Genomic DNA, 21,106 nt, shown 5'->3' on the forward strand with positions numbered 1-21,106 from the left:
GGCCCAAGGCCCTGCACCAAGTCGACTTGGGAGCACTTAAGATGGGAAGAGGAGACAAACTGAACCGCTGGGTGTCTGGGGGGGCTTTGCAACTGTGCCAGGCTGATGACTATTGCTAATTCATTTTTACAGTATTCAACTGAAATAACATTATGGGAATGAGAATAAACTCCAAAATAATTACAAATTTTAAATCTATTTTATGCTTAACACTCACTTATGTCAGTTGTTTAGAAAACAACCCATTAAAAGTGTTGATAAAAAAAAAAGAATGGGTGCACCTACAATGAAATCTTGATTTAAAATAAAATAGAGGCTTTTATCTTTTTTCTGATGTGTGCACTTTTTTCATAATTATAATGAATATTGTGTGGGTCTTGAAAGATGGGAGGAGCTATTATTACTGTTAAAGTGCAGCCGCTACCAGCAGTGACTGAGTGACTACCAGTCCTAATCTTAGCTTTCTCTGTATTCTGTCTTTTTTTTTTTTTGCCCCTGCTATGGTTTCTGCACTGCAAGTTCTGAGCTAGCATATAAGCAGCACTACAAACTGGCAGGATATATTCATGCCCCTCAGCTCAAACAATAAAGTGCAGGAATATATGTTCAGAGCTTAGAGGAGGAAGGAAAGAGGGACCGTATCCCATGTTAGTGTCATCAAAACCATGTTGAATCTGTTAATTTAAGCTAAAAATGCAGCGAAGTTGCTTGAAGTCTTCGCGGTATTCAAATCCCGTTTGTCCCACCAACAAATCATCCTCCCTGCACTATACCTGTTCTATGATCGTAATTCAAACAATTAAACTTTGCTGTCTTTCTTTGTGCCGTAAATGTGCAGTTGTGTTTTACTCTTTACTTTATTCTTTGACCTTTCTTACTGTCCAAGCCAAATAAGTCTCCCCTCTCAACAGCCATTCTGGCAAGAGCAATTACACCATAAAGCAAGCTCACAGGGTCACTCTTTGTCTCGCTTAACACTTATTCACTACCCCCCCACACCCTTTATGTCTTCTCTTTCCTCCCGCCCTTGCCCTTTCTCCCATCTTTCCCTCTTCACTAACTCGCCTAACCTTTCCCCTTAATTTCTTTTTCCTTCCTTCAATTTTAATTCCCAACCTCTGTCATTCCTCTCTGCCCTCTTTTTCATGGAATCACATTCAATTACATCACTTCTATCTCTCTCCTCTGTAATTTCTTCCCTTCTTCTGTCATATGCTTTACCCACTCGTCTTTACGAGGGATTTCTGATGTGCGCTTTTCATGTTACGGACTACATGTCATGTAGTCTAACTGCATCTATCTGAAGTACAAAATATAATGTGATATTGATGCTGATTACAGTTTAATGAGGATGAATTTAAACGCCTAATCACTGACATTCACAGTGGCATTCACAGCTTGCGCGTCGCATAAAAACCCAGAGGTATATCAAACACAGCAGGTAAAAAAATCAATATGCTGCTTGACTTAACCACACCTTGATAATAAGAAGCATTCTTTTGCATTTACCACCTGAGTAGTTTTACTTTCACTAAAGTTCCTCACTTCACCCACCCCGATCAATATCTACTCTCTTTGATATAATTACGTTTGTAGGAGCATGGTTGTTTTTTGTGTTTCCCGCCTGTCACTCAGACACATAAATTAGCTGTAGGTGTGTGGAGCCTATGAGAAGTGCGCGTGTGTTTTACTAGGGCATAGTAGCCTAGTAATAGCAGTTTTACCAACTGCTTAAATGCACACTAAAATTGACTCATGGCGTCGAAAACCTACTCAAAAGCCAAATGATACGCAGCACTCGCAGCTAAGTGGCTTCGTTCCATGTCAAAATAAAACTCTTGCAATCAAAACTCACCAATCATTTCTAAAAAATTGCATTTTTTTTTTGGTGACAAAATTACACACACACATGCACCGTTTGATGGTGCTGCCAATTTCAGTTTTCTCTACATGATTAGATGTGTTTTCAAATGATTGCAAAGGATTTCATTTTTGAAGGCTAAGTAAAGCAACTCTGTGTTGTGTTTTGCTGTATGTGAGTGGAAAAATGATGAATTAAGTGCAAAACAGGAAATAGCAACTGAGATTTTTGATGTTTTGTTTTTTTTTTCTCCAAAGAATTCATTTTCAGTGTGGAAGCAAATAGTTGTGGATGATACATTTCGACATTTTCGCTGTTGCGTGTTGTGATTTTGCATGATCTGTCTTGCTCCTCGGTCCTCTCGTGTTTCAGTTCCCTTTTTATGTTGTAATCACTGCCCTTCTCTGTCTTCGTTTGCTTTACACCTCCTGCCTTTTTCCCGGCCTTCCTGTCTTTTTCCCGCCTTTTTTTTGAGCCGTTCACCTGCTGCGTGTTAGTTGGTTTGTCATTGTCAGTCTCAGCCATGTTCCTTGTGTATCTCACCTCATCAGCTCCTTCCCGGCCAGCTTGTTCTCACACCCGTTTCTTGTTGTGTCATTAGTTGAGATTCGTTGTCTGAGTCTGATCCTCCATGTCACCCTACCTGTTTACATCATCCTGTTATTCCCTCTGCTTCGGTTCTCCAGTGCTGGGGGTTTTATTTTTTATTTTTATTTTTATTTATTTTTTTATTATTAAAAGCTTTCAATTCCACACATACACTAGTGCCTCCTTGCTGTTTCCTACATTTGGGCCCTTCTACACCAATAACGCTGACAGAGTAAAAACAGCAACACCTGCTTGCTGTTGTGTTTGTAACGGACAGGAATGGTGAGGGTTTTGTTCTGCTCTTCCCGACAACAACTTTGCAGGGCATCTTTTAAAGTAAAAGTGGTGTGTGTGTGTGTGTCCACTATTCACACATGCCTCTATTCCGCTGTAACAAAATGCTGTTAAAAAAAAAGCCTAATTCTAAAAGTAACATACTGTTTTCCATTAAAATTAATATACGAACTGTAGGAAAACAATGCATCCTGGGAAACATTTATGGGCAGCTTGCTGTTTCTGATTAAAATAATGTAATATACAGAAAATAGTATGGAAGTCTGGGAGTGATGTTAGAGGCCATCTGACTCTTTCTCCTTCTCAATCCTGCATTTTGGACACGGTGAGTTTGAATCAATACCTTCATTCATCTGTCTGGTGTTGTTTGCTTATGATCATATTGCTCTTTTCTCCAGTAAGCGCGCTTGATGAAACTCCATCGCGAGCTGTGGAACGTAAGTTACAGCTGGTGAACGTTTGGTTTGACGGTAATTTTATTGCATTGAATAGCTGTCATGCAAAGATTCTCACTACATTTATTTATTTTCTGTGCCCTATAGTTGTCTTCCACAGTGGCTGATATCGAGAGGACCCTCATCCTACCCTCGACTCCTTGTCTCGTACTGCTTGGTATGGCTTCAGTGAATTAACACACTGTTTATTTCATATCAGAAGAGCTGAAGTTATATGTATCCCAGCAAAGCTTGAATGTTCATCCAAATACAGATATTTATACAAGTCAAGATGCTCTCTGAAATAATCTCAGACTACTGTGTTTTTCCAGGCGATTTGTTGGAATCAATCCTGAAAGGGGGACCAAGGCCAGCAATGGCAAGACCACTTCCAAGAGGACAGGTAAAGTTGTTCAAAAAAAGGTTGCCACAGTGAATACCAGGGTTGCCACTCTGCTCAAAACTTGATGGATTTAGAGTGGAATTTCATACAGGTGAGTAAGAGCGTTATGCCCCAGCTCTTCATATCAGCCATGTTTGTTTTTGTCTTTATGCATCCTGCGTTCTTGTTATCCTGCTCACGTATATGTTTGAATTTTGACTTTTCAGGTGTGAACCTTCACTTTATGTTTGAGTGTTGACATATGAACCTTCACTGTATGTACTGATGGAGTTGTTATATATTTAATCATATAAGTCTCTTCTTTTCCATAGGATTTGCATTTTAGCTAACTAAATATTTTCAGTACATGTCGTATCGAATATACAGGGCACTGTATTTGAGATTATTGTTAAATTCCATTGCTAATGGGAAAAAAGACTGTAGTTGCTACCCTGCCACTGGCATATTATGAATTCAATAAAATACAGCACTATATCATGTACTTAGTATTATAACAACAAGAAACTGTTAATTACTTTACAGCAAGCAAACTGTGGAAAAACAGTCATTTATTGGCAACCTTGCTGCCAGTATTTTGCGGTGAAATCAAGAAAATACAGTAATATACTGTAATTCAGTGTGTGGTATGATTACAGTCACATAGTGTAAAATAGATAACTGTAGGAAACTGTTACATTCACAGTAAATTACTGGCAGCAGGGTTGCAAGAAATTTACTGTTAATTTACAGGACAGTTGTTTACAGCGATGGCGCTCTAAGCACGTAAGTGTAATGTTGGATAGCTGCTGTTACATGAATGCAAGGTTCCTATACACTGACGTTCCTGTTGTGGTGTACCTCAGAGAAGCTTGCGCGGAGAGTCAGTTCTTATTTTTATTCCTTTGCTGTGATTTCAAATTATTTTAATGACACCTCCGCAGCTGTTGCTCCTGAAATGTGCTTATTGGGGAGACACAGGCTGTCCCACAGGGCAATGTGCTGTTGTTGTTTTTTTTTTTGGGTGGTTTTTTATATATATATATATATATATATATATATATATATATATATATATATATATATATATATATATATACATATATATATATATATATATATATATATATATATATATATATATACATATATATATATTAGGTGACATTTGTGTAGTTTTCTGCTTCCCAATCTGTTAAAAAAAAGAGCTTCTCATAAAACTATCTTGATGCCTATGCACAGTTAGTGGGTAAATCCTGGAGCTTTCTTAGAACACCTGTGCATCATGTGACGCAGCCAGTAAGGCACAGATGGCTGCTGTATCTATTTTACTCTAGCATAACCAGCAGAGAAGAAAACCTCTTTCTGGAGAATCACGCAAGTTGACCACCGGGTTAGTCAGGGATAAAAATAAACATGCTCATGTAGCTATCGTCAGCCATACATCATCATCATCATCATCATCATCATCATCATCATCATCATCCTCTGCTGAAAGTTATCTTTACCTTTAGAGCTTGAAGGATGGAATTTGCATCTTTACAGCTGAACTGCTCACTAAGTGCTCATCACAGCATATCAAATGAGATGCTACAGCCTTTCAAAGGATGCTAGTGGCTCAGCTGTGTGACAAAGTGTTAGCGAGGAAAAATAATTTCAAATATACATTCAAATTGATCCCAGTTACAATCTGCGGCTCTGTCTGCATATATCCGGCTCCTTTAATGTCTTTTTTAATAACTCTTGAAAAGGGAAACATCGAAGCAGAGGTTTGTAATTATTCTACACACATATTTATGCTCTCGAGTAAAGTGGAAACAAATCAATGAAATTTTTACTCCCTAGTTTGAAACAAGATCTCCATGTCTTCTCAACATATCAATAAAAAAGAAGAACATACTCTTTCTAATGATGCTTTTTAAATTTCACAATGTAACAAACTATGGGTATTTAATTCAATGTTTATGTTTGTTTCAATTCAACCTATGTGTGTTTTTCAGCAAATATCGGCTGTCGGCAAAATCAACTTGAACATATTTGCTTATTGGCAAAAAAATCATATATATAGTGCATACTTAAAAGAGATGTTTATAAATCCAATTTTTCTGGAGAAGGACACCTAGACCCTCCCCAGTTTAAAAACTGGATCGACGGAAAATGTATCTCCCTGTAGTCTGGTGAGACCAACAGTATCCCACAGTTTCCACCAATCCACAACTCCTATGAGAGTCCGGGTTCTTGCCCTGGTTGATAAGCTGCTTGATCCAGTCAGCCTAATGATGTCACAGGCAAAATCCAGTTGTAAGAATGACAAAAATGTCTTTTTTCCGCCATGAACCTCCACCAGTATTGCATGAATTGCTGTCCATTTCTACATAACAGCATAGTTGAACAGCTATGATTATTGTACCAGTATTAACGCTTGTTGCTTTGTAATTTCTACGACTCTGCTTTGTATCCTAGTATTAATGCTTGTTGCTTTGTAATTTCTACGACTCTGCTTTGTATCCTAGTATTAATGCTTGTTGCTTTGTAATTTCTATGACTCTGCTTTGGCTGCGAGAACTAATCAGGAGCTACATTACTGTTGGGTGGCAGAAGCCCAATTAGAAAAAAAAAATCCTGATGACTTTGATTACTTTCTAATTTCTCATTGTGGTTTTAGATAGCAAGGGAGCCAGACATAACTGCAGAGCTCAACTTTTGAGCAGGCAAGATACGGATGGTTTCACCAGACTCGTATTTTCCCAGCCGGAATGATTTCCCCTGCCCAGTCCTGACTCTCTCTAATGATACACTCTTTTGCTCACTTTGCTGTTTATCCCTCCTTCCTCTCTCTCTCTCTCTCTCTCTCTCTCGTTTTTATTGTTACACCGGATCTTCCTTCCTCCTCTCTCTCCCTCCCTCTGCCTGAGATCTATTATTTCCCCCATCTTTGTGTACACCCTCCTCTCGCCCCCTTTTACATTTCTCAATGTCTCCTGCCTTCTCTGCGTTCACTCTGAGCGATGGCTCTATTGATTCTCTCTGTGATGATATTACCCAAGGACAACCACAGGGCAGAAAACCTCTTTAACTTACCCGAGTGTCTGTGTGTACAGCGTGTTCCCATGAGTGTGTTTACGTGCAACCACAGGCCAGATTAACTTTTAGGATTAATCACTCATCAAATGTAAGATAGCCTTTAGCTTTATGCTCTATGCAGGTGTTCCAAGCCAAAGCTGAGTGTGTGTATTGTTTCGGTGAAGCCACCAGATGTGTGTTTCCTTTTGATTTAAAGGAAGTTAAAAGTTTGCCCTCCAGTTGTTCTAATCTGATGATGGGCTCTAGCCATAAATCTCCAACTGCCCAGATATCAGAAGCTATCAGTCTGTTTGTGATATTTTGTGTGTGTGTGTGTGTGTGTGTGTGTGTGCGATTTTGTACATCCCTGCGAGCTCTTGGAAACACTCCTGATACATTGGCTCTCACAACAGTTGCTGTCATAGATGAAGATGCTTCCGTAAGATTAGCCAGATTGCAAGTTTGCGCTTCCTGAATTCAGGAAAAAGACTCATTTGTGTTCAGCATCAAGATGGAGTCCGTACTCTGCGCTTGTTTCCTCCCTGGTCTGCTTCCCACTCAATGACCACAACGCCCCGCCTGACTGGAAATATAAATGATAACTAATGCCAAAAACCAATCCGCGACCCATGATACACTCATGTATTGAACATGAGCATCTGATGCACCAATGTCTGTAAACATCTGACGACTCACTAAAGGACGAATGCACATCATTGATGCCAGAAGAAAAGCTGTTAATGTCGAGACATCTTGCACCTCCTTGCTCACGTATATTTCTGGGTTACATACAAATTAAACTACACTTGTTTTTCTAGCTTTAATTAGGATCAGCAAATGAGCGGCTGCAGGACTCTTAGATGAGACTGACTGATTGGTCTCCGTGCAGCCAGTGTGCTGTTTGACCCCTTTAATAAACAGGCAAATTATCCCAAACCACTTTTTTAGATTTGTTGATGAGACAAAGACAGTAATTCTCCATTAAAAAGACGTGAACTCTGTCTTTCTTCTTATTTTCTTATTAACTTGCACACACATGCTGCCTCTTTTTTTTCCTTCATTTTGACACGCCCACCTAAACCGAGTATAATTTCTGTACTGGCCACCCCAAACTACCTGGCCATTACTTTAGCTCAGGCACAGGAACAGACAACTGCAACAAAACTGCTCAGAGGATATTGGATGAAAACTGTATGTGAGATGGAAGGTAGCAAATTAAAAGGGGAACATGGCGCTGGACTCTGACCTGCCCTCTATTGGATGTATTGTGTAGCATTCTTATAAATGTACTCATGGAACACACAGGACGTTAACATAATTTGAAAGGGATTTTTGTACATAAAAATTGATTTAAAGGGATATTTCAGTTATTTGGATTAGGGGTTGTATGAGACACTGATGCCCAGTCTTGGTCTCAGCTGTTGTAGATAACAGTCAGCTGCTCTTTTATCCGGATGTCGCACAGGAAGATGCTACTGGTGTGAGAACGTCTTTTAGTCACTAACAAGTCCACCAGTCCAAAGTACCGTATGTACTGCATGTCTCTTTACCTGCCTGCAACACTTTTAACATTTTTGGCACCCTGTGTTCCCGTTTTCTTATACACAGACGGCAACATAACACAGCCAGCGTAACACCGCTAGGTTAACACAACCGGCCTGATAGAGCGGATATACTGTAGCTACAGTGTAACATTTGTATCTTTGAGGGAACTTTCTTCAAAAGTTTACCTGTAAGTGTTCTGAGCAATTTGGAAGAAAGTTCCCTTAGAGATACAATTGTTACCTCATGATGTACAACACTGGTCTTGCAGAAGTGCCTTTTTTTTTAACAGAAACAGTACAAAGTGATTTGAAACTCACTGAAAGGTACATAATTGCATTTCAAATGTGGCAAGCATTTGTAGGTAACTGTATTTCTGAGTGTGTACACACGCAGATGTGTGAGTCCAAATGCATGATCAGTCACGTGTACACACTCAGATCAGAAAATGGCAGTGGGGCATCATAGACAATTTCTGAAAAAGTGTTTGACTGACTTTTTGCACGTTTCTGTAAGTCCCCTGACATTTTTGAGCTACACAGCAGATTTTTATTTAATTTACAGAAAATGAAGCTGCAGTGGTGGCTATTAAATTTCACCTTTCATGCAGCTATTCCACATTAGTACTGCAGGATAGCTACAAGGAAGCAATTTGTTTTGGTTACAGTGTTCCCTGTAAGTACAGCAGTGGTGCAGAAAGCATCTAAAATATGTCTTCCCCAGCTCATCTGTATCCAAACCCATGGGCTGGGTTTAATTCAGTTACGTAAGGTGGAGCTGTAAAATAACTGTCCATAAACCTCAAAACTCACTGAGGCATTCACCCAATACATCGAATAAGCTGGAATTGATTCATATCATTCAAACACTCCAAATTAAGAATTATTGCAGCATTTAATGCGAGAAGGAAATGAGTATTCACACTGCACACCTGTTCTTGTATAATCAGCCCCAAATATGTTGAGGGTTGTGACTGACTGTGATCAGGTTCACCAATAAGTGAACCACTTGTATATGGAGAGAAAAATAATTCATAAGCTTTCATTTTACCAGAAAATATTGCAGCGTTTTTCATTAGTTTTCAAACCAATCGGGTAAACCACTGAGAGGATCACAGCTCAGCTAATACAGCTTCCTCGCCTATGGCCAGCTTGGTCGTTCTTGTGAAGAGAAGCAATACAGCTCCTACATCGCAATGAATTCCACCACTTTTCCTTGCTAAGAAGCTCAGACAAAAGTTTGGGACAAAAATTCTATCATTCACTCCTTTCTTCAGTGGACTGCCTAAGGAGATTTGAGGTAAGAGAGTATTACTCATCTTCCTATTTTCCCAGTAGACTTAAAAGATGGAAGAATATCCAACAAAAATCAACTGTAAATGCTTTTCATTAGAAAGTTATTTGTTTGTAAAGTGTTACTTTAACTTAAAGGTGCATGACCCAAGCCATGTTCAATTTGTAACCCCCCCTGAGATATGATGTACAATAATTGCTCTGAACCACAGGCGGTTTGGCTACTTTTCCTGGATAAGATAACATAGTGAAAATTCTAATGGAGTTCCTGTGGTGAGCAGAGAGGAACGAGGTTACAGAGAGAGAAAGAGAGAGAGAGAGAGACAAAGAGAGAGAGACAAAGACAAGGGACGAGAGATAAATATGACCAAGAAGGACAGAGATCGGGTGTGATGAAGGGAAACCCCCTCTATTTTTACCTTATTCATTCTGTGGCTGGCACCCACATGCGTACACACACACGCACACACACACACGCACGCACGCACACACACGCACGCACGCACGCACGCACACGCGCACGCACGCACGCACACACACACACGCACGCACACACACACGCACACACATTCTTACATATACTGAAATGCATGCATGGTTGTACACCTATACCCGCACACTGTGCTAAGCCAATAATACAAAGTGAGAGCATGCATAAATTCTTGTCAGTGGTAGCAGGTTGTTCCGTGAAGGTCAGAGCACTGTTTCTCAGTGTGCCTGCCGTTTGACAGATCCCTGCTTCCTCCGTCTACATCTGTTCCTAGCCTTCGTCTTTTACTCCTCTTCTTCATGCTCGTTCATCTTCAGTCTTGTTCTACATATTTGCATTGAATATTTGCATTTGTACTTGCCTTTCCTTTCCTTTCATTCATTTATCATACCATCTGCCATGGTTTTCAGTTGTTTTGTTTTTTTATTGAAATCCTCTTCCTTTACTCTCTGTGATTCTCTCTCTTTCTCTTTGCTTCTTTCCTAACAGTTCATCTTTGATCTGGTCCAACATCTACTCATACTTTTGTGTCTCACTGATGGAAGGATCCTCAATAGGGTCTTTTTTGTGAGTTAGTTTCTTGGTTACGCTCCCCAGACCAGGGGAACCGTCCGTTGATGATCCAGATGAAACAGCAAAGCTCGCAACCATGTTTAAAAGCCACTGTCCCCACCCTTTTGATATGATATTTGCATGTTTGTTCCAATCCACATTTCTGTGTGTGTGTGTGTGTGTGTATGTGTGTGTGTGTGTGTGTGTGTGTGTGCGTGTGCGTGATCTAAGGGCTCTCTGTGTGTGTCTTTCAGGCACTGAGCTAATTGAGGTCATTGGTGGTGCACATGCTGTAGCAATGAGACTGGGAAAAAAAATCCCATTGCTTTGAACCTCCTTGCTGCTCAGCACACTGCCAAAAAAAATCCCCCCCCCCCCTTCTCTCTCATCATATTCTAATAACACACACTCTCACAGGCACACGGAAAGGCACACACATTTAATTTGTGACCAAACAGAAGCTTTTAATCCTCGGATTTCTGTGAGGCGCTGTATATGTGTTTGCCATGCAGCATGCGTATATGTGTGTGTGTGTGTGTATGCATATATATGTGTGTGCCTAAGTTTGTGTTAGCGCACGCGTGTGCGTTTCTTGGTGTGTATACAAGCGTTGTTTTCATATTCCTATTAAAATAATATAAATCACAGAATCCTCATTTAACCTGGGGAGTTTCTGTCCTTCTGCTGGTATCAATAACCCCACACACAGATCCATTAAGACCACCACCACCACCACCAACAGCGCCCGAGGTGCTGCTGATGGTGGCTGATACAGTATCTCTCTAAGTCGGAGGGATAAACCAAAGTGCCGGTTTGACCAGTGCTGCCATTCAATCCAAAGATGTTCCACAATCTAAGTGGACAATCCTAAATGGAATTCCATGATCCAACACGGAAGTAAAAGAAAGAGTGTGCACACTTTTGCAGGAGTGAGAAAACATTTTGTGTCAAATGCTCTGGAAGTCGCATGATGTCGTCATCTTGACGAGAGAAACGCAAAGAGAAACCGAAAATGACCACTCTTCTTTTTATCCAAATCTTTTTTCTTCAATACTTCTCCACATTCATACATTTCGTTGTTAAAATAAGTTGAATTCTTTCATTTGAAGATTCCTAATAAACAACCAAAATGATCACCAGGTCTCTTCAAAGCACATTTCTTGGCTTCATCTTCATTAATGCAGCAGAATTTTTAGCGCGGACATTTCTTAATGAAACACTCGCGGGAGTCTCGCTTGACCTCCCTCCTCATTTATTAATCTGCAGACATTACAGACGTTTTCATCAAATAAGCTCCATCATGCTACAGAGAAAGAGATCATTTTTACCCACAATGAAGGCACCAAAATAAAACCCTTGAATCTGCCAAACATTTGCAACAAGGAATGCATCACCTTCGGGTGCTACTGTACCATTTAATTTCTTATGCATAAGATGATTCAGATCATTGATTAACTGCCACTTGACAGTGGCGGAAAATACGCAAGGGTCCCAGGGTACCGATGTGGTGAGGACCCAGAGGACAAAAGATATTGTAAACTGCTGTTGCCGCCGGCCCCCCCAACACACACGTGCGCGCACGCACACACACACATGCGCGCACACACAATGAGAAGCATTCATCATAGCAGTATAGAGCCTTAAATATAAGCATTCATAATTCAGCTTTAAACAGAGAAGTAGTTGACGTTGATATCACAAGATGAAAAATAGCTCCATATACAACCAACATGAAGACACGTGGCTGAGATCAATTGCATGGCTCATAACTGAGTGTAATCTAGACTTTTCTACGCAACGACAACATAGGTCAAGGTCAGCCTCTCTCAAACGGGGAAGATTGTATTGTCAGAGGCTTTTTATGCATCATTACCGACACTATATGACACGCAGCGGTAGGTGTCAATAAAATCACTATCAATTTCAGAGGATCAAGCCAGATGGAAGATATTAATGAAGTGCTTTAACTATCATACTGAGATGCAGAATAATGGTCTTCTGGATGTGATTGTTTCACCTAGACCAAGTAAACAAAGCTGTTGTATTGATCTCGTGGCGTGAATTCACTCAGACAAGAAAAATACGAATCCCAATGAAGAAAATAGCATTTAATGAGATACGTGATTCAATCCTGATAAACAACATTTGAGAATCCTGTTTGAAAGAATTATTTGTTATCCAAAACATGATTTATTTAGATGTATGTGAGTATGAGATTGAGTTGTTTGCATCTGACCAGTTCGGATTTCATTAATGACTCTTTCACGGAGCTGGACCCAGTTTACAGTTGGAGTTAAAGGGAATCAATAATCGTGCCATAGAAAACTCTGACATCAAAGACAGGAATTTCTCGAACTGTAAAGAATATCAAGTAGGTGTCTGGCTGACATGTACAGCTGTAGCAATCCAATTAATTTCTGCAGTTCAGAAACAGCTACATCCACTTTACTTTATTAACCACAGGCATAAATTTCCAATATTAAACTTTCATATCTGATGATCTTCAATGTGCTGTAAAGCTGTATGTTGCTTAACTCTGCGGTGTTTTTGCGCTCCAAGGAGCAGACATAATTTATGTCCAGTGTAACTACGAAAGATTTAGTTTCAGCTCTGCTAACACAGAGGGTTGGTTCAAACCTCGTATTTTCTCCAGTAATCCTCCCAGAATAATGACGCTTTGAGTCTTCAATTAATTTGCACTGTAAATAATCCGAAAATACAAGAAGCAAGATTTACAAGCGTCACGGTAAACAGTTTTTATACAATAATGTGATTGTCCCGAAATATCATAAAAGGGAAACTTCAAATCATCTAAGAGCCATATAATTTCCTTACTGCCATTGCTGCCTCTCTTTGCAGTGTTTGGCAGTTGGTGTTCTCCATTACATTATGAAGACCTGATGACCTCCTCCTCCTCTCCTCTCCTCCCCTCATTATACTCCCGAAATATTCTTTTTCCTCTACTTCTTCTCTCCGTCTTATCATTTTCCAATTTTACACCAACTCACTAAACTTGTCGTGAGCCAGTTTAAATTGTTTTTTTGTTGTTGTTGTTTTCGTCACTACAGACTGAAAGACATGAATGAAGAGGAGGGAAGTGTAATTCAGTGGATCGCATTATGAGCAGAACAAATTAGACTGCAGTTTTGTGTCCTTACCTCTTTAAAAAAAAAACATCAACAGTACTTAATTCTTCAATCACAGGCTAGTTATATCGATTAGTAAACATCTCAGTACCTTTAAATATTTGTTCCCATTTCAGTTGTGTTTTACACATTGGGAAGATATGTTTTTAATTCAATAATTTGCAAAGGAAAGTTTAGAATTGTGTTACGAACCATCCCAGGGTTTAAGTGGCATTCTCTTAGCTGCATAGTACAGGACATAGTTTCAGCAACAATGCACTTTATGTTAGATTTATTATTTGTGACAGTCATTTTAGATATAGTAAAAAAAAAGAAGACAGATAGTTTAGTATAGTACCTGGCAATAATGCAATAATGCATCCTATAAACACCCATCTGTTATACAAGTATAATGAATCATAAGTCATATTCTCTCTCTCTCTCTCTCTCTCTCTCGCTCACACACACACACACACACACACACACACGCACGCAGGTACAAAGTGATGCTTATGCCGAAAGCTATAAAAGAAAACAAAGTCCCCGACAGTGAATTACTGTCATAGTGCTAACTATTAGTAACTGTATGCTACAACTGTGGTGGGTCCAGATGCCACATGTTCACAGAAATTAACCCTAACATGAAGGGAATCCCAGTCAAAACAAAACTTCTGTTAAAACACATTTCTGAACCTATTTGCTGAAGTCTAGTAAAGTTAAATGTACGTTGCCATAGTGCGGTACTCTGCTAATTCTCAAATAATCCGTTTTAGTTGTATTTGTTGTTTTTGCTGCAGTTGTATTTTGCTGGCATCAGGGCTAACACTGTAGCACTGTGCAGCAGCCATATTGACCATACTGTGTGTCAGTGCAGTTGCAGATATACTGGATTGGTCCCTGAATATGAACAGAACATGATATCATTTCCAGCGACAGATCCCCAACCTCGCTTAAGACCTCTGCACGTATTCATTCCACATCAGCACTGTTGAGAAAATGTTTCTGCATATGCCTGCACGTACTGTAATGAATCAATGACATACAGTATGTGCTCATGCACACAACCAAACGTGCACATACCACATCATATGGAAATGCAAGGATGCACACATGCACATATAGCCTATCATCAAACACACGCAGGCACATAGAGGCTAAGCAGCTGATGACCCTCGGCTAGCTCCCCTTATCAGTCTAAGCTGGTCCTGGCTTAAGGATAAGCAAAGGAAAACCACTGGAACTGACACTTTGGATAGATTTTGGAACCTAAAGAAATGTAGAATTTCACCAGTCATAAATCATTAACTCCGCCATTTCGTGATATATTTCACAGTGTTAAACAGTTGTGATTCAACTCTTTGGACTATAGGCATGTATGCATGGTTGATGATACGCAAATATATTGTGAAGTGTACCCAGAGGGATATGCAAAGTTTTGATTTTTTTCCCCCCGACTTATTACATCACTCTGAAAGTGAAGTGGTCTAGAGCTACTTCACCCCCAAGGCTTTAAAACTTAGATTTGTGTATTAAATTTGCCAAAGACAGTCAGTGGATTGAATCAAAGGAGTAAAAACTGCCTTCAAATTTCTCAGTCACTTAAATCCCACATGAGCAGAACTCGCCAAAGCATCGCAGTCATTTCAGCAGCCACTGGTGAACTCCTGTAAATCCCTTTTCTTCTGCATCTTGCAGCTTAGGGCTGCAGAGCGAACGAGGTAGCAGCACGAGTCTTTGAGGTATTCAAGTACACACACATACATGACTGAACAGATGAAAAAGCCTCTGAGGCTGTCCGCTCACAGGTAGGGCTCTATTAACGTGTGTATCCATGCAATACCCACCTGCATGTACACTTGTGCATGTCTGTGTTTGCATCATCGTTGTGTGTTGCTTTTGTGTGAGACTCCGTCGTCGTTTCCTGGCGCCTGGCTCGGCGCTGATAAGACTGCGATCCTCTCCAGACTTAAAGACGCTGCAAATTGAAGAAAACTGAAGAGACAATTAGTGCTCTGTTGTTTTAGCTATGCTGCTGTAACTTTATTGATCGTAAAACAAAGAATACTATTGAATTGAGTAGCATGTTGGGTCACTTGTTGTCACTGGGACCAATTTGTAACAGGTGCGAAGAGCAACAACTGAGCTGTTTTGGACTGAATCGTGTGTTTAACAGCAATTCATTACTCTAGACACTTTAACCTGGCAGCGTCCATCCAACATTAATCTCCTCTGTTGGACAGCCCCCCTTTTCATTAATTGTCAACACTGGCCTCCTCTCCACACTTTAAGAACAGAGGAGCACAAAGTATCACCCTGGCTGCTTTCTTTGGTTAGGAAAAACAGGGCCCGTTTGTCATCCTGCATCAGACACCAATCCATCTCCTCTCTCTCTACAACACCAGATTGTTCTCTCAATTTGTTCAGCTCCTCTGAGAGCCCCTCCCTCCTTTCCTCTCTGATCCTACACACCCCTCTACCTTCCCTCCATTCGTCTCTCCTCGATCCCTCAGGCCAAGATCAAACTGTGAATCACAGAAGTCCTTGAGAAGCCCTTATTCAAGTGATTCCATGTCACCTCTCTAGCCTCCTGTGTCCCTTCATGATCCCTGCCTGTCCATCTATTACTCCTCTTAAGACAACCAACCCCCATCCTCCTCACTCCTTCTCTTCCTACTCACTATCTGACAATAAATCACTTCCATCATCCATCTCAGACTGCAGGAGGGAAGACAACAGAAACATAGTGGACAGGAATGCAAATTTTGAGAATGCAGGTTTTTGACATGCTTGACCAGAGAGAGAGGGTTACCTGTTAAATATGGCGATAGCCATCCAAACTTACTATTCAATCACACATATTCCCAAGAAAGAGTTGACTTCCATTCACCTGACACTGGACTCACACAACAGAACCAATCAAATGCTATGAGTGCTCCTAAAATAGAGGTGCCTTGCGTCCGATGTGGCAAACTTGACCTACAGGCATATTTTATAATTTACCGATATATCTTAAATACATCCTGTACCCAAACAAAAGATGTATTTTTCCTTAAGACATAATTGTTTGATGTGCATGTTGGTCAAGTTCAGATGTGAAAAACTTCATTTGAGTGGTGTTATTTATGTTACCTTACACAATGTTACATTACAGAACCTACTAGCCTGCTACGGCAGGTTCTGGCCCTACTAGCTCAAATACACAGTATGCAAAGGTTAGGTATGCTAGTTAAAGTAGGGGACACATGTTGCATTACTAATATTTCCCCATCAGAGGGCGCTACTTAAAAGTGGAAGTTCTGTGCATCTTTTTGGTCCGATGTCATATCCTGTGTGGAAAAAGTAGAGAGCACTGATGTGAACAATAATCGATCATTTTCATCATCCAAAATAGAAAAAAAGAACTTTACTTTTTTTTTCGAATCGCTGACAAGATAATACAACAAAATGTCAAGTCTCCATCTCTCTCTTCAAATCCCACCTCAAAACCCACTTGTTAAGCCAGGCGTACCTTCATTGCTCCTCTGTCTGTTGTTGTTCTGCAGCAAACTCTTCACTGATGTCTGATTTTACTTTAAGTGTGTGTTAATGGTTTAAATGTATTTTTGATTTGAGTGCCATGAAAGGCGCCTCATAAAATAACGGTGTAATTATTATTATTATTAAGTTCAATTGCATACTATGGCTACTACAGTTACCACACACTGATCCACCAATCAACTGTAGATGATGTATGGGCATACTCTGACACTAGTCCATGAAAATAAATCCACCAACCAAAAAAAAACAAAACAAACAAACAAAAAGGAAAAACCCCAACCCTCCAGTGAAGGAAGCTGAAAGGCGTAACGGAAGAACTGTTTTCCAAAAGAAACACAGGGCAACCAAATCTAAAATACCCATTCTGCGTTGTTTTGTTTTTTGTCACAAATAAATATTACATAAGACAGTGTGCAAGGGTCCTTTTTGTACATTATAAATCAAGAGAAAAACAAACTATAAACTAGTTCCAGTGTTATTTGTTACAAATTCCCATGTGACATCTTACCCCACATAGTGGGACATCTTGTCCGCTGATTTACCCACTCAGTGTTTTAATGTTTATAATTTTATGCCGAAATAAGAAATAAGAAATAAAAATGAAATGAATGCAAATTACATGCTGGAGACTTTCATTTGGTGCGCAGTTATTGACAATATGATATACTGACCTGAAGATATGTCAAAAATAGTGACAGGATGCCCTGGTCCACACTGTTAGCAGTGTCCTGGTTGTGGGTGGGCAGCAGTAGCCACAACAAGATGACATCTGAGTGCCAAGAAAAAGATGATAATCATCTGATCCAATTCTGCACAAGCCATTACGAGATGACATCTCACTACAGAGAAAATGAGATCATTGTTAATCTGATCTGATACTTAAATTCTGCCTCAGCCCACTGGGTTTTCATTCATTCCGCTTGTCGACAGTGGTTTTCAGGCAAGCCTCTGCGATGGTGTGAAGGTGTAGAGAAATGTGTCATCTGTCTTTCCCAGAGGACGGGTACCAAATCCACTCTCATAAGAGATGCTGTTTGTGTGACAAACAGCCCTGGGCATGCCAGGCAAAGTGGATGAGGGGCAGACAAGAGGGAGGGAGGGATGCTGACCATTTTAATATGATTATGATGGACACACTGTTCTGGTTCTCTCCTGAAGGGCCCACAGCCAGATTGACTCTTCAAAGAAATGAAGCCCAATGTCCCACACGAACAGGAGACAGGAAGTTTGTGGAACGCAACAGAATCAGACAGATGCAGGTGCCACCGCTCATACAGAAATGATTGATGAGATGCGAGAACAGGATTTCCTGTTGCAAATTTATTCAAGCCGGTTCTGAAATTACACAACTGCAACTCCTTGCTGGATTGTTTGCTATTTGCCCGGGGCCTGGTCTGTTTCACATAAGACCTGACTGGCAACTCTGTGTGTGTGTGTGTGTGTGTGTGTGTGTGTGTGTGTGTGTGTGTGTGTGTGTGTGTGTGCGTGTGCACACGCGCATGTGTGTGTGTGTGTGGGGGGGGGGGGGGGGGGGGGGGACATAAATCCCAGCAAGTCTCCATGGTGTGAATCATCACATTTTAGGGTTAAGACTTGCTGTGAGGTTAACAGAAAGGTTAGAGTAACTCAGGAAATGAATGTAAGTAAATGTAATGTCCTCAAAAGTGCTGGAACTGTGTTTATGTGTTTGTGTGTTTTTAATCTCTATTTATCCAGCGACGGTTTGCTCAGCACTCTTTTTTTTTTTTTTTCTGAGGTGACACTCTGCCTCACATTTATAAAGCTTGTTTAAAACATTCTCATCCAGCTGTTTTCAAGAACAATCAGGGTTAATAAATGTCACCTCAAAGCTTCAGTGAGGTAAATAGGGCATAAGTACCTGATAAATGCTGCAGGATTTTCTAATATTGCTTTGGGAAATGGCAGCTTTCACTTTTCATTTCTGCTGCTGTGCCATCACCAGCTTGAGTTTTCATGTTGCAGTTTTACCAATCTTGTTGGTTGTGAATCTCCTCTGGGCCCCGAATTTTGGTGCTCCAGGTGTAGCCAGCGGATATCTGGGCTAAATCTTCCTCTTCCATTTGCAGTTTATTGTTCACGCTCCAGTTAACAATTTGAAACCGAGTTGAGAGACCATGTTGAGGACATAATTGTTTCTAAATTAATACAGAATATGAATGGGGAGAAATGAAAAATCAGCGGATGCCATAGATAGCAGATGGGTTGCATGACCTGCCCTTGTTTTTGCTCCCCATGAACTGTTTACACCTGCTTGGACCCATGTTGGATCAAATCTGATTGGTTGATACTATTCATTTATTACAAATGAAAACCAAAACCCCTCTAGTCCAAGAACCTCACCACCAACCAAATTCTGCATTCATAATCTTTCCGAGGATGTAATCACAATGATCCTGATTCAAATAAATGTGACATCATGCAATCAGTGTTGTGACTAATGGACAGGACTGAAGAGAGCGTGCATTACTGGCAGGAACTGGGCGTCTGATCTTAAAGCTGTGGTGGAAAAAGCCATTAGGATTAAAACCCCAATCAGATGCTTGTCATCTCATCTTCAGGGAACACAATAGTTAGCTGCACAAATGCAGCATGAAGGGGGAGGAATGATAATTCACACAAGTATATCGTATGCATGTGGCACACATTCAAATTAAGAGCAAAAGAGGCCAGGTGTACAAGATGCCCTGTCATGGCTGACTGAATGGCTGACTGGCAAGGTCACACGGATTTTGGATGCTGGGCATCACTGAACCCTGCTCTGAAAGGGGAAAAGGAGAGTGCTCTCTTGCAAATACACACATGCCTGCGGGGATCTTGCTCCCTCTATCACCTACATACTCTCTTGCACACACACACACACACACACACACACACACACACTGTCACTTCTAGGCACAAACACACAAAGGCACCGAGCAACAAAAGCATCTGTGATTAAATTGGTTTATTTTAAAGGGAGAAAGAGAGTTTGGCAGTCAGGAATCAAAGAGGGGACACAGAACGTACATTCCTATGGTAAAGCATGTATATGGAGTTGGGGGAGGACAAGAGAGCAATAAATACAGGTTTTTGAGAATATATGTTGGATGACTGAGGCAGAGGAAGATTTTCCACGGATCTGTGAGAAAACAGATAAAAAGATGGGTCATGAAATTAATATTTGCACATGTTTTTACATAAGTAGCTGCATGCATGTCATAAGTTTCGCATGTATGAGTGCGTGCCACCACACGCAAGAGCATGAAACAAGACAAAATCACGCATGCACACAAACATATAGCAGTGAGAGACACGCTGGTGATTAAGGCTGAAGCTCCCAACTGCCTATTTGACAGGCAGCTAAACCACATTAGCAGAAACAATGGAGCACTCAATCTCTTCCACACTCCCTGGAGAATCCCAGAGAGGGGTAGCATAGTGAGCGGAAGGAGGTTTAGCTAAATATACGTGGGGAGGCTGGGGCTTTAGCGTGACCCTGTTTCCATGCGCCTGTCTGTCAGCCAGTAATTGAGGAAAAGCAAGGTATAGGCCGACGCTTGAGTCAGTGGATAAGTAATGATCTTCCTGGGTCACTGACCCCCGTCCATTACTGTTAATCTTATCGGAAAAATAAATAATAAAGCTCAACTGTGAGGTGATGCTGGAACAGATCCACATTTGTACCAAAGTGTCAACACTCATACTAAGAAGTGTCAACTGCCTCCTTAAAAGTTAGCAAAAGCCAGTTAAATCCCAAGGACTGGGCTCAGCTGATTTAAGAGCCTGATCAACTCTCTGCCTGCAAATCGAGTGGTTTTGTTTTTCAATTTTAGATAACTGTAAACATTGATATCATCTCACAAATTTGATATGGTGAACTTGTTCAGAAAGAGATGCCTATTGAGGCTACACAGAGAAATACTAAAAAGCCATTCAAGTCCAATAATAG

This window comes from Aulostomus chinensis, chromosome 17, assembly GCF_037954235.1.
Source record: "Aulostomus chinensis isolate RoL2024-O1b breed Wild chromosome 17, RoL_Achi_v1.0, whole genome shotgun sequence".
NCBI classification, from domain to species: domain Eukaryota; kingdom Metazoa; phylum Chordata; class Actinopteri; order Syngnathiformes; family Aulostomidae; genus Aulostomus; species Aulostomus chinensis.